The following is a 12,204-nucleotide window of genomic DNA, read 5'->3' on the forward strand; positions in this document are numbered from 1 at the left end:
CTTTAGGAGAGAGATTGATTTAAAGCTACCATGATGGCATGTGTGCATTGCTACTGCCATAATGAATCTACCTGGCATCCTGCACTCGAGATTTAAACCAAGCCTGGAAAGATGAAATCCATGGAAACAACATTAGTGGCTCTACTCCACCCTGCAGAGGGACAGGAAACTCAGAATGAGGCTGAAAATGCAACTTGTGGTGTCTGAGGTCATATAATAGTTGCTGATTTTATAAATTCTACCCTCTGCAACACGTGGGTCGGACGGTCAGTGAATGAACCTGTGAGCTGGAACTTCCCATCCACTTGAGGCTGGGGTGGATTTTATTTTTCAATGACACAGAGTAAAACTAAATACCCTTGGGTCTTTTATTTTAAAGATGCATAAACTTATTCTTTCAAATCCCTTTCCTGAAGGTCAACATGTTCCCCTTTTTTGCTTTTTCTTTTTTAAAGTGCCTCTTCTTTCTTCCCCCCACCAGCCCCAGTAAATAAAGAAGAGTCTAAAGGCGTAAGTTAAAATTCTGTGACCCCCCAAAAAACTTTCCGAAGTCAGAACCACAGACTTTAGAGTCCCTGTAGAAATCTTAGAAGTCTGGATGTGAGATTTAAGATCTGAATTCAAGTCCTTACTCTGTTACTAGCAGAGTGGCTCTTGGATGGGTCACGTGATACTTCTTTCCAGGGAGAGGCAGGAGGAAGAGTTGGTATAAATGAACTCTGAAGTCTTTTGCCCTAGAACCCTTTAATTCCCATCTACTCCAATTTTCTAATGGGAACCACGTCACAGTCGGCTGTGCCTGCTCACTCCACCCTCTGTCACCAGCTCACTGTGCTCCATGGAGATCCCAGAGACCTCAGCCTAAAGACCAGAAAACCGAGGAGCCCCTCTGATGATCAAATTCCCCCTGCAAAGACCACCTATTAGCCACCGATGTCACCTCAACAGGCACAGCTGAACCTCCCTGACAGACTGTAGAATCCAAGTCGAATTCCACGAGTAGAGGGCCGGGTATAAACTAGGTATGTTAGTTCCTAGGGCTGCCATAACAAAGAACCACAAACTGGGTAGCTTAAAACAACGAGGTCCAAAATCAAGGTGCTGGCAGGGCCATGTTCCCTCTGAAACTCGTAGGAGAGAACGCTTCCTTGCCTCTTCCAGTGCTGGTCACCCATCCTGGCACCCCTTGTCTTGCAGCTCCAATCTCCGCTTCCATCATCTCATGGAGTTCTTCCCGTGTGTGTCTGTGTCTAAATTTCCCTCTTCTAATAAGGACGCCAATCACAGTGGATCAGGGCCCACCCTAGTGACCTCATCTTGATTACAAGACATAAACAGATTCCATCTGCAAAGACCCTATTTCCAAATAAGGTCACATTCCCAGGTACCGAAGGGTGGGTTAGGACTTCCAACATATCTTGGGGTGGAGGGTGCAATTCAACCCCTAACGCTAGGTAGGTAAGCACACTTTGAAGTCTTAACTCAAGTGCACAAATGAATGAGGGGATGACAAAAGCCCACTTTAGGTAAAGTGGAAGGAAAAACATAAGTGGAAAGACATTACGGTTCTAACGGTCATATGGAGAAAAGATGTTTATTTTCAATGGTTGGGCAGGTGAGCGCTGGAGAGGAAAGTGCTGTTCTCTCTTCAGTCCAGCCCTACGTGCTCTGTGCTATGTTCCCTGGACGCGCCTATGCTTTCACCTCTTGGCCCACCCATTGCCAGCAGTGCCACCCTACCCCCAGCTGCTGAAATCCTCCTAACTCTTGAAGCACCAGCTCAAATTTCACCAGCAGAAAGCCAGGTTACCTGCATCTGACCTTTGAAGGCATTTTGTCTGCTCCTTGGTGACCCCTGAACTACGGTCATTTGTACCCTCTCTGCCTACCACTCCTTGAGAGCAGGGATCATTTCTTACTCAATCACCGCACTCACAGTAGGTGCGTGCAAATATATGCTAAAGTAAACCAGCAGGAAGATAAGAGGAGAATGGAAAATACCTGCTGTTTTGAAAACTTCACCATGGAGAGGGACCTTTGAAACCAGGGGCTGTTAGAACTCCGTGGCTTATTGATTCCCCCACTGAATCTCTGTGACCTCTACTACCGTGCCATATTTCTTGGAAATCATAAGAAAGGCAGAAAAATAAGCCAACCAATGAAAGCAAAGAATGGGAGCTCTTTTGATGCAGAAGAGATTCTCACTGACCCTCTGAGAACTCATCTCCTTGACCAGTCATCATCATATGTCTACAACAGAAGAAAAGTCCCCCTTGGCCTAAGTTTCAGGCCCCCCAACACACAATTATTTGGCAAATAACTGTTGATAGGCAACTGAGAGCATGCGGCAGTGCCTACAGCACCTTTTTGTAAATATCTGGTATTACCAACAGCTTGAAGAAAATGCAATTTTATTTTTTACAAATATTTATTTATTTGGTTGCAACAGGTCTTAATTGCGGCACACGAACTCTTAGTTGCGGCATGCACGTGGGATCTAGTTCCCTGACTGGGGATCAAACCCAGGCCCCCTGCATTCGGAGCGTGGAGTCTTAATCACTGCACCACCAGGGAAGTCCCGGAAATGCAATTTAAGTGAATGCTGTCGGTACGACAGTGGATTGAAGTTCATCAAAAGGCTTCTATCGGTGCGTGCCAATCTGCTGGGGTAAGAGCCTGTATAGTGTCCCTGATGCTTTGATGACCCTAACGGGTCTTTCTTCTGCTGGGAAGTACAGGAGTGATACTGAAGACCTGATATGTTTACACCTTTTTGCTCAGCCTAAATCTCTTTGTTCAGCTTCTTTTAGAATCAAGCAAGTCAAACCAGTACCTTGGTCGAACATTTTTATTCATCAAGATCTGAATTCAGGATTTTCTTTTCTTCTGGTAGTAATTATACAGCTGCTTAAAAGTATACCTAAAAATTGACCATCTGAAGCGACTTCTGCTTCCAGGAAATGGAATAGACATACTTTTCCCTATTCTTCCCACCAAACACAACTAAAAATGATGGACATTAAATATAAGACAAACATAAGAAGACTCTGAAAGGTAGAGAGAAGAAAGCAGACCAACTAAGGACCGTATAAAAAAGGCAAGGTACAGACTAAATTAACAAAATATTAATAAATATAATTCAGGAATATTTAAATAGAATTATATACTGTGACTAAGTGGGGTTTATTCCAGGGATGGAAGACTGGTTCAGTATTCAAAAATCAATCAAAGTAATCTACCATGTCAACAGGCTATAGAAGAAAAATCATATGATATCAACTGATGTAGAAAAGGCATATGAAAAATACATCTAACCATGATAAAAAAAAATGCCCAGCAAACTAGGGATAGAAGGGGTCTTACCCAACTTGTCAAGGAGCATCTATTAAAAAACCCTACAGCTAACATTATGCTTAATAAGGAAAGACTGAATGCTTTCCTCCCTATGATTGAGAACAAGGCGAGGATGTCTGCTCTCACCACTCTTATTTAACATAGTGTTGGAAGTTCTAACCAGTGAAATAAGGCAAGAAAGTGAAATAAAGGCATATGGATCAAAAGGGAAGAAATAAAACTGTCTTTATTTGCAGACTGTCTACATAGAACTTCCTACGGAATATACAAAAAACCTCTTAGAATTAAAATGTACATTCAGCAAGGTCTCAGAATACAAGATAAGCATACAAAATCAACTATATTCCTATATGCTAGCAATAAATGAATGGATACCAAAAATTTTAAAATAATATTATTTACAATTGTTCAAGAAAAATGAAATACTTGGGTGTAAATATAACATGTATAGGACTTACATGTTGAAAACTACAAAAATGCTCATAAAAGAAATCAAAGAAGAGCTAAACAAACAGAGAGGTATACCATGTTCATGGATTAGAAGACTCAACATAGTAACAATGTCATTTGTCCTCAAACTGATATACAGGCTTAATGCAATTCCTATCAAAACCCCAGCAAGATTCTTTTGTAGATACAGATGAGATTATATATATTATACTATAGTTTTACAAGATGTTACCATTGGGAGAAACAGAATTTCTCTGAATTACAATTGTTTTACAGCTCCATACGAATCTACAATTATCTCACAAGGTTTGTTAAAAATAAAAACTGTTCTTTGCTGCATCTACTGTGAGAATGAAGACCATTCTCAGCAATCAGACTGCAGATATTCCAGAAAATTCTGACATCACACAATTACTGTACTGTGAAGGGAACCAGAAGAGCCTTTTGGAGGGACTTCAATCATATCAATGTAGAACTCAGTTTCCTTGGAAAGAAAAGAAAGAGGCTCCAGGTTGACAAATGGCGGGGATACAGAAAGAAACTGGCCACTTTTCGACTATCTGTATCACGTACACAACATGATCAAGGGTGTTATGTTGGGTTTCCATTACAAAATGAGGTCTGTATATGCTCATCTCCCCATCAATGTTGTTATTCAGAACAGGTCTCTTGTTGAAATCTGAAATTTTTTGGGCAAAAGACAGATGCTCCGGGCTCAGGTGAGGCCAGACATCGCTTGTTCAGTACCTCAAGCCCAGAAAGGTGAGTTAATTCTCAAAGAAAATGACATTGAAACTGCATCAAATTCAGCTGCTTTGATTCAGCAAGCCACAACAGTTGAAAACAAGAATATTAGAAAAATTTTAGATGGTATCTACATCTCTGCAGAAGGACCAGTTCGGCAGGTGATGAATAAGATTTAAGTTATCCAGCTACAGAAACAACAAGATGCCAGATGATTCCTAAGACCTCTCTGTGATATTTTAAAGAGGCACTAAAAGCCCTGTATTGATTTGGGGAAAGACAAACGAAACCAAAAAACCCCAAAGGAACAAAACGTGACCACCCTTCTCCTTAATGTCTTCTTCTCATACTGAGAACTAGTGAAGTGCAAAAAACGACTAATAGAGTAGGATACCTTGATCACTCTATTCCTTTTTCCCATTTATAATTCTTTGTAGCACTCATAACTGTACATTATATTACATCACATTTGGTTATCTGTCCATCTGTCTGTCCTATTTGTCTGTCTTGCTTCCCCCACTGAAATGGAAGCTCCATGTGGGCAGGACCTCTGTCTTGTTCACACTCTAGCACATTCTATAAGTACTAAAAACAAGTTGCTGAATGACTATGGGGAACTCAAGTCATATGCCTTTTTATTTTTATTTTTTTTGCGGTACGCGGGCCTCTCACTGTTGTGGCCTCTCCCGCTGCAGAGCACAGGCTCCGGACGCGCAGGCTCAGCGGCCATGGTTCACGGGCCCAGCCGCTCCGCGGCATGTGGGATCTTCCCGGACCGGGGCACAAACCCGTGTCCCCTGCAGGCGGACTCTCAACCACTGAGCCCCAAGGGAAGCCCCACATGCCTTTTTTAGATAGAGCATTTCCAACTGCCTAACTTCCCCCAGATCCCTTCTCCTGTAGGCACCTGCTCTTCAGCATTATCCACCAGCAGGACCATCTCTTAAATCAGTTTCACTGAACTTTTAGTCTTCAGCTCCACTCTAGACCCTTCCCAAGTCCCCACCTTCTATACTCATAGCACCAGAACAGCCCAGTCTTGGGAATCATTTCCAGGGGTCAGTTTCAATCTAGGGTGCTGGAACTTCCTTCGAGGCATGTGGCTTTAGGTACTATCAACGGTCACTCTGTTTACCTGGTCCATACAGCAAGAACATGCCCCCTAATCCCCGACCTGTTTCTTGATTGGATCGATTTGATGTACTTCTAATTTAATTTGCACCCAGATACTGGGGATGTCTGGAACTAATCTGATGATCTTTAAACTATTATGCTTTCCATGTATGTCTCAGCTGCCAATATCATATCGGGGGACTTTAATGTGAAATCATAACTTTAATTGCCAGTGGCTTCTAACTTCTTACCATATTCCTCATTATTACAGTGCTGGGAACAGACAAGTGTTTGGCAGCCTAGGGGACACACAGCCATTGCCGCCAGCCAGACAGTGCCTTTAGGGGTCAGCTGGGCAGTCCTGTTACCCAGAGAACTACAGAATATTTTATTTTGTCTGTTCTATTCAGAGAATATATCCCAAGCACCTAGTGTGCAGTGGGTGCTCAATAAGTGGCTGTGGATTGAATGAATACACCAAAATCTTGGGAATCTCTAAGTTAGAGTACAGCGGCATTTCTTAGCTTAAAACCTGATAATGAACATCAATAACATGGCATTTACTGAACTACATCTAGAATGTGAGTGAAACGTATCAATTTCTAAACGGTTTGGGGGGAGGGAATTATAAATTAAAATTCTTGCTATTGGAAGAGTTCTAGCTTACTACCCTTGCTGCCATGGAAATGACAAATAGACAACATAATTACAGACTGCCAGTAATTAACATACACCCAGCTAGAGCAAACATGAAAATTTAAAATGAACAATTATATACTAAAAAAGAGACTGCGAATGATCCACTGGGGGAAAAGGCAGAAATCTATGAATGAGATGGTGTTAAACAGTCAGATGTGGGCTTCCCTGGTGGCGCAGTGGTTGAGAGTCTGCCTGCCAATGCAGGGGACACGGGTTCGAGCCCTGGTCTGGGGGGATCCCACATGCCATGGAGCAACTGGGCCCGTGAGCCACAGCTACTGAGCCTGCGTGTCTGGAGCCTGTGCTCCGCAGCAAGAGAGGCCACGTTAGTGAGAGGCCCACACACTGTGATGAAGAGTAGCCCCCGCTTGCCGCAACTGGAGAAGGCCCTCGCACAGAAACGAAGACCCAACACAGCCAAATAAATAAATAAATTAATTAATTAATTAAAAAAAAAAAAGAAATAGTCATAAAAAAAACCCAGTCAGATGTAATTCACTCTACTTTCCTCCTCCCTAACAGCTTTTCCAGCCAGGCGCAGTGACTTTTTCCTGTCAAACCAGTGGAACCAGAGCGCTGAACTGGCATCTCCAAGCAGGCAATTTTCCTAGTTGTAAATAACCAGCAGCTTTGTGGGAATCAATTAGGAGGCGCCCATTTCTTCTCGATGAGTCTTATTTCACTCTATCCATCTTCCTTCGTTAATTTCTTAAGTTGGATTTAAGGGATGCAGAGAGAAAGATTATTTGTTTTGATCTCTCAGACTTCTTGGGGGAGGCAAGGGGAGGAGCAGAGTTTTCAGATCTTTCTCACTAAGAATTCAAGTAGAATACCTTCAAATCACTCTCCCTTTTCAAGGCCCGAAAACTGGATGGGCATTGAAACTACATGGGCATTATGTACTATGTCTAGCAACAGAGGCTTAAAGCCTTAAGAAAATGATGGTCACAAGACAAATGAAATCAACGTAGGTGCAAATAAACTTTTATTGCAAAGACGCAGATGGTCTGCAAAAGTCACAATCTCATATAACACAGTCATCTCATGAATCAATTGTTTAGTCTTAGCCCATGGCCCTACTGTCACTCGTTGGGTTTATGGTGATGGCAATAATAGTCCTGATCAGAACAATGACACTAATACTGGAAGCTGTCAATTACTGAAAACCTGTCATGTGCTCAATACTTTACTATGTTCTTTCTATTGCTCAGAACAGCCTGGCAACATCAGTATTATTATTCCCATATTACAGACGAGGAAACTGTGGTCCAGAGAGGTTTGCATGGTTTGCAAATTCTGGAGCCAAGAAGATTTGAACCCAGGTCAACGTCTAAAGAACTAGTTGATCCCAAAGATAATCTCGTCCCACGATGCCATGTTCTCTCTTTTGTTCAACCAGCAAAAACTGGTCAAGCCCCACTATTGGGCAGGTATTCCCCCTACTAAGTCTGAGGCTTGTTGAGGAACTCGGCATGCCGTCACCTCAACAACAATGGGGAGGAAGAAAGGGACCAGGTAAATGAAGTCGGCCTCTACAGCTGACGCGGGGCCTTTTCCCAGGTACCCGGGCTTCTCAGTAAACATCCATCATATCTCTCCCCCAGCTAAAATATTCCCAATTGTAGAAATGACTGGCACTTGGATCATTACCTCTTTGGAAAATGAGGTGCAGTAAGAAAAGAAAAACTCAATGGGGGAAAAAAAAAGAGCAGCGGGCACAAGGAGGGAACATACAGAAAAAAATATAAATGGCCTTCAACCTCACTCAATTAAGGAACTGAACCAACAAAACGCCACTTTGCAACCCTATCTGTAGAATGTCCAAGACCAGAGGATACTTTAATCCAGCCACACAGTGAAAAACTCCGGAGTCCCAAAAAAGGATAGCTCTATATGCATTGATACAGAAAGATCTTTATGATCAGAATAATGCATATGGTATGTCCCCGTCTGCATAAATGTGCACACATACTCAGGTGTGTAAAGGCATCGGCTATCAAACGGCACGTAAGAAACTGATCATGCCGGTCACCTCTGGGGAGGGAGACTAGAGCTGTATTTCTTTCACAGGAGGATGACAGTTTTCACTATATATCTTTTTGTACTTTACGATTTTTTTTTTTTTTTACAACATATTAAAAAGAAAGGGAGAAACAAAGCGGAGTGGTGAAGAGCAGGCAGTGACTCGCCTGGGGTCTCACAGATGGTCAGTGGCCGGGCCTGGCCCCCAGAACCCTGACTGTCAGCCCAGTACTCTTTCCATGGCAGCAGCATCTATATAGACAGTTTGATTCTCTACACCTCACTCAATACTCGCCACCCACAATGATCACTCTTGGAGAAACTGCACCAACTTCCCCAGGTCCATGATTTTGTTAGTTAGCACTGACTGATACGCCACGGTTTTCCAATTAGCGCCATCCCCCATATTACAGACAATGCAATCCTTTGAGCAATGAGTAGGGGATGACACTGGCTGGACCAGTCAGAACTCTGTCCCTGTGACACACTCTACTCAAAGTGATGCCCTATGGCTTGAAGTCCAACTAAAACATTTACATGGATTTTAGGTTTCTATATAGAAAGTTCATGCTGAGGTTAAGTCCTCATGATGTGCACAAATATTACTCAATATGGATTATTCCCAGCAAATTTTCCACTTCAGGCCAACGTGTAACCAGCCACTTCCCTATTAACCACCTACTGTCCTCCCTACATACCCATGAGGCATCGGCCGTCAGCTTGTAGAGATAAAGCCCAAACCTAGTACCATGGTTGGCTCTGCATTTTGGAGTCAGCCAGAACAAGTGACATGACAACAGGTGACACATTGTCCTTCCAGCCTCAGCTTCCCCATCTATAAAGTGGAGACATCAGTGGTTCTGTGGAAACAGCAACTGGAGCTACTCATACTGTTGATTCCTTTCGCCCAGCTAAGCAATAGGCAGTTGACTATAAATTGCTTTTGGGGGGTTCCCCTCAGAAACCCAAGCTCTGGAATATGCATTCAGATTCCTGCAGAAGCGTGTGGGGCATCACTGAAGGCTGCATGAGGAGTCAGGGTCGCCGTCCTTCTCACAAAAATATACAAACACAGCCCTACTGCAGGTGTCAGGTCCATTCACACCGAGCCTCTTTCTCTGGAGCTGCGCCATCCCTCGCCAACGGGGAGAGCCCCTGGTTGCCATGATTCACGTCATGAGACGGCTCTCCTGGACCAGCTGACTGGACTGGGGGGGGTGTCACATGACTACAATTGTTCCAATCAGAATTCCCATTGCTCCTGGGAATTGGGAACTGAGACCAAAAGATGGCTGGTCCACCTGGGCTGCTCTCGTCTACAGAGGATATTTAGCTTGAAAGCTACCGATGACCACTGACCAATTCACACACAACGTTAGAGAAAACACAGAGGACGCACAGAAAGAAGCAGCGAGGAGGTGAGTGCTGCCTGCGTTCTTGGCAGCCGTCTGGTGCCTCCCAGCTACAAGCCTGGCCTTGGGGTCCTGAGACCCTTGGTACTGCCTCCAATAGGTCTCTATCTTTATATGTATTTCTTCTTGAGCTAGCTGCTTTCTGTTACTTGCAACCAAAAGAGGCCTAAGGCATTCCTAATTCCATCTTTGCAGATCCCAATCAGCATTTCAGAACAGCCTGCAGATGGCACTTTCCATTCTGAGACAAAGAATTATTATTCTAAAAGTGCTGAATTTGTGCTGTTACCTTTATTTTGCCTGATTGCATTACTCAAACAGAAAGAGCTATGAAGAATAATAACAATAAAGATACCATTAAAGTAAAATATTTGACACTCATAAGATTAAAAGCTGAATACAATAATCTTCTCATAATCGTTGCAGGATATGCAGCACTTAATCAACAATTACACTGGGAAAATGCCCGAGACTTGATGCTTAAGTAGCAGGGAAAAGCAAAGGAGAAAGTCAGGAAATCACCATAAAAAGAGAAGGGAGTATTATCCAATCTAAATACTGCATGTATTATTAAAAGAGTTCTACCTTTTCCTATCAATGCTATACAAAAAAATAATAATAAAAAACAATCCAAGAATACACACCCTCAACCAAAGCACTCTAGTGAAAGAGCTATTTTTAAAAACCATGTACAGTATTCACATAGTGGTGCCATAGTCCATTAATCAGGGTGCTTGCGTGTGTGTGTTTTTTAATAGCTTTACTGAGGTATGATTTACACTTTCTCTATACAAGAGTTTCTTCAACCAGTCTCGCCCCCTGATGGGAGAGAGAAATGAAATGGTCCAAGCTGGAAACCAGAACCTGGTGGGGCAAGAAGCTGGGGTGAGGCCAGTTCCGAAACAGGAGGAGACAAACCCTCCCTCCTAGGAGGTTGGGGGTTCACATCCCCGAAGAGTCATACAAGTGATTGTGAGGAAGTATGTATGTATTTTCACAGACACAACATCGTTTTTAAAAGGCAAAGTACAGATGCCATGTCAAAATATCTCACGACCAAGAGGAAACCTCTGAGCCGCCACCTTGGGAAATGAGTAGCCATTTAAGACACCCACAGTCTCTTTGGGCTAAGTCAGATTGCTACAACATGGGTTTTATTTTTAACGTTCTTTTTAAGGAGCTGATTCTTCATTCAGGATGCATACAACGAAAGCAGCACAAATACCCGTACTGTATCGTAAATAGCCTCTGTTGAGGAGGGCTGGGAGTATCACAACATATTTTAACCCAGATATAGCTTTGACAACCCCTGTATGTTCTTTCATAACCTCTAAGCATCAGCTTTGCTGTGTTATTTTATATGAATACATCCTTGATGGCTGCAGCGATAGACAATGAGGCCATATTATGACTCCATGGACACATAATAACGCTGCCCTTTTCTTCTCTGAGAGGGTTTATTTTCCTTCTTCTATAGGTAAATGCAGTAAACCTGACATCACGGAATGCAACTGAAGTAGTAAATGATCAATGTCAACCACAATAACAGTGCTTCAAAAAATTACCTCAACAATCCTACTTTTGCCATTTTCCATGACCTACGGAGGTGCGGGAGCGGCGCGAATGGGCTCCTGCAACTCTGAGGGAGGATCTAAACACAGCCGTGTCTGCCTTGCATCCGCCAATAGACCCATGTGAGCGCTCTCCCTGACACGCCTCAGTTCACATAAGAGCTCCCCTAAGTCCATCTCGCAGGAGAATGAAAACAGTAAAAAGCTATATTCAGCCCTGGCTACACAAGAAAATCTCTCTGCACTGATGCTATAACGGAGATGCTCAGAGAAAAAAGTTACAACAAACCAACCTGCAAAATCCAACTCATTGTCAACTAGTAGAGACATGCAGTTAATCTTCACACCAAGTATCTAGACATCCTATTTGTACAGAATTGAGGCAAAATCACCCTGAGAAACCAAGCAAAATGAAATCAAGTTTCAGCAAAAGACAAAGTATTTTCTTAGGCAGAAACGTATCGTATTGGTACTCGTCTTTCCTGACCTTAAATCTGACCTTATAATACAAAGGCAACCCAAGGCAAGGTCCCCAAATAATCCAGGAGTCTTGAAATATTTTCCCTTGTCTACCCCATACCTACAAATGCCATCTACAAGTCCTTCTACGAGTCCTATCTTCAGGAAGCAAAGACACACAGGAATCTGCCTATGGCCAAGTATGTTCGGAGTTCACCTACCAACTGTCATGAAAATCTTATCAAGTGTGAAGGGTATGAAAAGGCAAATTTACTAGACTTGTTTTAGGTTTGTTGTCTGATTTCCCATTAGGCTCTGGGCGTGTGCTAATATGGAAGCTGACATATACAAACACAAAAAGAAATCTGCCCTTCAGGATA

At 42.9% G+C, this 12,204-nt stretch overlaps 1 protein-coding gene and 1 pseudogene across 12 annotated transcripts in view; one reads left to right on the top strand and one right to left on the bottom strand.

The window, feature by feature from the left end:
* Positions 1-12,204, bottom strand: part of FOXN3 (forkhead box N3) — a 407,295-nt gene that overhangs the window by 74,795 nt on the left and 320,296 nt on the right. The gene's annotated exons all lie outside the window — the stretch shown is intronic.
* On the top strand, positions 3,890-4,727 carry LOC115802905 (large ribosomal subunit protein uL6 pseudogene; annotated as a pseudogene).

The sequence above is a fragment of the Delphinapterus leucas genome, chromosome 2 (assembly GCF_059928025.1).
Source record: "Delphinapterus leucas isolate spDelLeu-1000000601 "Yukka" chromosome 2, BTC_Dleu_Yukka2, whole genome shotgun sequence".
Classification (NCBI taxonomy): Eukaryota; Metazoa; Chordata; class Mammalia; order Artiodactyla; family Monodontidae; genus Delphinapterus; species Delphinapterus leucas.